Here is a 3,912-nt window from a genome sequence, read left to right as displayed (position 1 = left end):
TTCTCTCCTCTCCCTCCCTACCCATCTCCCTCTCCCTTCACCTTCCCCTCCTCCCCATTACCTTCCTCCCTGCCCTCCCTTTTCTTCCTTTCTTTCTTCTCCTCCCTTCCCCTCTCTTCCCCTCCCCTGCCCTTCCCTTTTCTTTTCCTTTCTAAAAATATTATTTTAGGCAGTCATAGGCAGTCTTGGCTTTGGAATCAGACAGACTCAGATCCAGCCATGGCTCCGTCAGCATAAGCTGGGTGCCTTGGACAAAACGACTTCTGCTCTGTGGCTCCAGCTTCCTCATGTGTAGGATGGGCAAGTGATGCCTCCCTGATGTTGGTGGTGGTTCACACGGCTTACTCCACGGAAGCACTTGGCACAGGGGCCCACAGTGGGCACTTCTGTTATTTCTTCTGTCTGGGGCCAAGGGTGGGCCTTGGAGCCAGACAGCATAGTTGGAATCCCAGCTCTGTCAACTGCTGGTGGTGTGGTCTTGGGCAAGTGACTTAATCTCTCTGTGCCCCAGTTTCCTTATTGGTAAGACTGGGGTAGTAATAATTCCTGCTATCTAGGGTTGCTGTGAAGTGTAAGTACGCATCGCCTAGCAGTCTGCCTGGCTCTCAGTTGTTTTGATTATTCCACTAATGATGGTGACCACACAGTTGATGAACCAGCACTTAGTGCCTGGCTAGGGCAGGGAACAAATACAGTTATTTCCCTACAGAGTTCCTGGTGTAAGGAGTTCTTGGTGCAAGGAGAGAGAGACCTTAACAGGCAAGGACAGCACTGCATCAATGAGGTGATGGGGTGACCCTGAGGGGCAGAGCAGCCCCTGAGGGTTGGGGAAGGCTTCCCTGGGAGGTGATCGTCAATCTGAGACCTGAAGAGGCAGTAGGAGACCATCGGGCCACGAATTAGGGCAGGAATAGCATCCAGGTGGGAGGAACAGCGTTGCAAAGGCCCAGGGTGAGAGGCAGCCAATCTGTCGGTCAGCGTGGAGCTTGAGCCCCTCACCGGGAGCAGAGGCGCTTGCATTTCCCCCAGCAGCCGGGGGTCGCATGTGCTCCGGTTTGCGCTCAGTAGGCTCAGTTTCCCAGCTGCAAGAGGCTGCCTGAGGGGCGGGTCGTCTCCAGCGGGCCCCCGCCGCCACCCACGAGCCCAGTCCCCGGCTGGTAGGGGCACCCTCCCCTCGCAGCCCCTTCTCCACGCAGCTAGCCGCCCCCGCCCTCGGTCAGCCCAGTTTCCTGCCCCTCCCTCCTGCTCTCCTCCCTCCAGCTGTTTCTCTGGCTGAGTTCTGTCCCAGTCCCATTCAGGGAAGCAGCCCGGCGGCCAGGAGGGAGCTTAGCACAGAGCGGGCTCCCTGGGAAGCCTCCGGGTGATAGGGGTGCTCCAGCCGCAGCGCTCTGGGGGTTCGGAGGGGGATCTTGAGTGAACAAATGAATGAACTGCTTTCTGGGCAAACAGCCACAGCCAGAGGAACCTGTGATTTGGAGAAAGAAGCCAGGGTGTGCAAGTCTCCCTAACAGCCTCCAGTGGCCTGCAGTCACAGGGAACCCTCAGGAAGACCTTCCGGGCAGAGACCAGAGGGAAGGTATCTTCACACACTTGCCTTGGGTGTCTTCTGAGAGGGGCCAGGGAAGGGGAATGAATACTAACAGAGAGAAAATTTTGTTTCCTTTTATAATTTCATATTTGTCAAAAGGAAGAGTTTTGTTATTATCTTCAGATGTCAAAAGTAATGCCTGCTCACTATTTAAAGAAATAGCAAGGACACACATGTAAATATATGAATGTGCATTTCCACATCTAGTTTGGTAACCTGCTTAACCACAAATTGTGAACTTTCTTCCATATCACCTATATTCTTCCAATATACATTTTTCATGGCTGCATAGAAAGGATATCTTAAGATTATTTGACTTTTCCATAATCGACTTGCTTCTCCTTTTTTTTCTATTAGAACAGTGCTGCAATGAACACTTTATTTAGTATGACATCTTTGTGTGTGTGTCTTATGAATACCTTTTAGAAACTGCTAGATTTAAGGTTTGCCTATTTTTGAGACTTTTTTGAGCTTTTGGTCACACTGTATCCTGGAAGGCTGTGACAGCTTGACCTCTCTATGATGTTATACCAGGGCACAGTATTCTCATGTCCTAAACCCACCTTGTTGCTACCCATCCCTTAAAACTTCCCTGATGTGAAGTTGAGAATAATATCTAGATGCTTCAATAGGCATTTCATTTATTTATTAGTGTTGATTCTCTTTTATAAACTTATTTTCCACATTTCTAGTGTGACTCTCCTGCTCAAGTCTGTTCCATTTTTTTTCTCCTCTGGGGACATGTTTATCTTTTTCTTATTGATATCTAAGGGTTCCTTGTATATGAAGGAAACAAACCCTTTGCCGGCACTCTCTGTTGAAAATATTCCACTCCCTCCTCTGTTTTCAGAATAGCTCATTTTAAATGGGCAAGACAGCTTTGGCAAAATTATAAATAAACAACACACTGCAATATCAGGGAACTACTACTTGGTATAAACCCAATCACTCAGACCTGTGCGGTTCAGAGATGCCAGATCACTGGTCTGAGGTCATACACCTGAACGTCCAGGTTCTGAGTCTTTCTTTTTCTATTAGGGAAAGCCCTCAACTTCCCTTTTGCATCCCTACCTCCTTCTCAAGATCAGTCTTCTCTGTGGTTCTTGCCGTCTCTCCTGCCTCTTCCAAACTGGTTTGAAGGAAAGATTCCTCTAAATGCCTTGGCTGCTGAGGTGAGTGTGACTGGGTAATTCAGGTGCAGGAGGAGGCAGCTTGGCCTTTTCTTTAACCTAAACCAGTGACCCTCAAATGATGATTGTCAGACACTTGGGAAGTCCACAGGAGAGTTATCTCTTGATGCACAGGGGCCTTCTTTGGACTCCCCCAAAACTTCAGGGAATATATAACCTTAACTTTGGGCAAGCCATGCCCTTCTCTGGCTTGACTTGTTCTGAGAAGTCCCCTACCCACACTGGGTCAGGGCTTGTCTGCTAGGCTCTCCCAGGGCCTGTCTCTCCCTTATCATGGCTCCTACCACACCGTGTTCTAATGACCAGTCATCTGGTCTGTCTCTCTGGGAGACTCCTAGAGGCCAGATCTGGGATATTACTTTTTTTTCTGCATCCTCAGTCCCCTGCACAAGAGCTAGCATATATTAGGGTCATTGAATAGTGTTCATTGAATAGATAAAGTAACCAGGTCTCAGTTTCACCGTCTATAAAATGGGGTGGGCGAAGCTGGGCTGAAGTCCCATCTCTTAGACGTTTACCTAATAACTCCTCTCAGTTTGCAAACCACTTTCTTGAGATGATTTTATCAAATCCTCACCATGGCCATATGATGAAAGTACTATTAACATGCTCATTTTACAGATTAGGAAACTGAAGCCTGAAGAGTTCTGATGCTAGACCTCCTCACAAGAGGGAATAGAACATTGTGCAAGAAGGGGCAGCTTGGTCTTAGACGACGTACTCCCACTCTCTGGCCACAATAATATCATCTGTAAATAAGGATGATATTATTTGATATTGTTATCATTCCGGGGGTGGGCTTGAATCGGTCTGCTACTGGCCAACTGAGTGACATGGAATCAGTTATTCCTTATCTTTGTGTCTGAGTTTCCTCATCTATAAAATGGGAATATGATCAGTAACTGCCTCATAAGATTATTCCAAAGAGTAAATGAGATCATACATGTAAAGCAGTAAGCAGAGGATTTGTTGTAAAATAAGGTCTCTATAAACATTAGCTATTATTCTGATGATCATTTCTATTCCACTCTGCCTGTCTATACCTGTGACACTCATCTGAGCCAAATGGAAATTATTTCTAATTTCTTTAGTGGATTATTAATGCTGTTATTCCCACTGATGTACAAGAAAACC

At 47.3% G+C, this 3,912-nt stretch overlaps 1 protein-coding gene across 2 annotated transcripts in view; it reads left to right on the top strand.

Annotated features, from left to right (window-relative positions):
- The first annotated feature begins 1,292 nt into the window (after positions 1-1,292).
- The window catches only part of CMKLR1 (chemerin chemokine-like receptor 1), a 50,975-nt gene continuing 48,355 nt past the window's right edge, over positions 1,293-3,912 (top strand). For both annotated transcript variants that reach the window (XM_037996579.2, XM_073021069.1), the window contains exon 1: positions 1,293-1,576. The gene's annotated coding sequence lies outside the window, so the exon portion shown is untranslated. The remainder of the gene's footprint in view (positions 1,577-3,912) is intronic.

Source organism: Chlorocebus sabaeus, chromosome 11 (genome assembly GCF_047675955.1).
Source record: "Chlorocebus sabaeus isolate Y175 chromosome 11, mChlSab1.0.hap1, whole genome shotgun sequence".
In the NCBI taxonomy this organism is placed as follows: Eukaryota; Metazoa; Chordata; class Mammalia; order Primates; family Cercopithecidae; genus Chlorocebus; species Chlorocebus sabaeus.
Note: the sequence above shows the minus strand (reverse complement) of the source record. Positions and strands in the feature narration are given on the sequence as shown.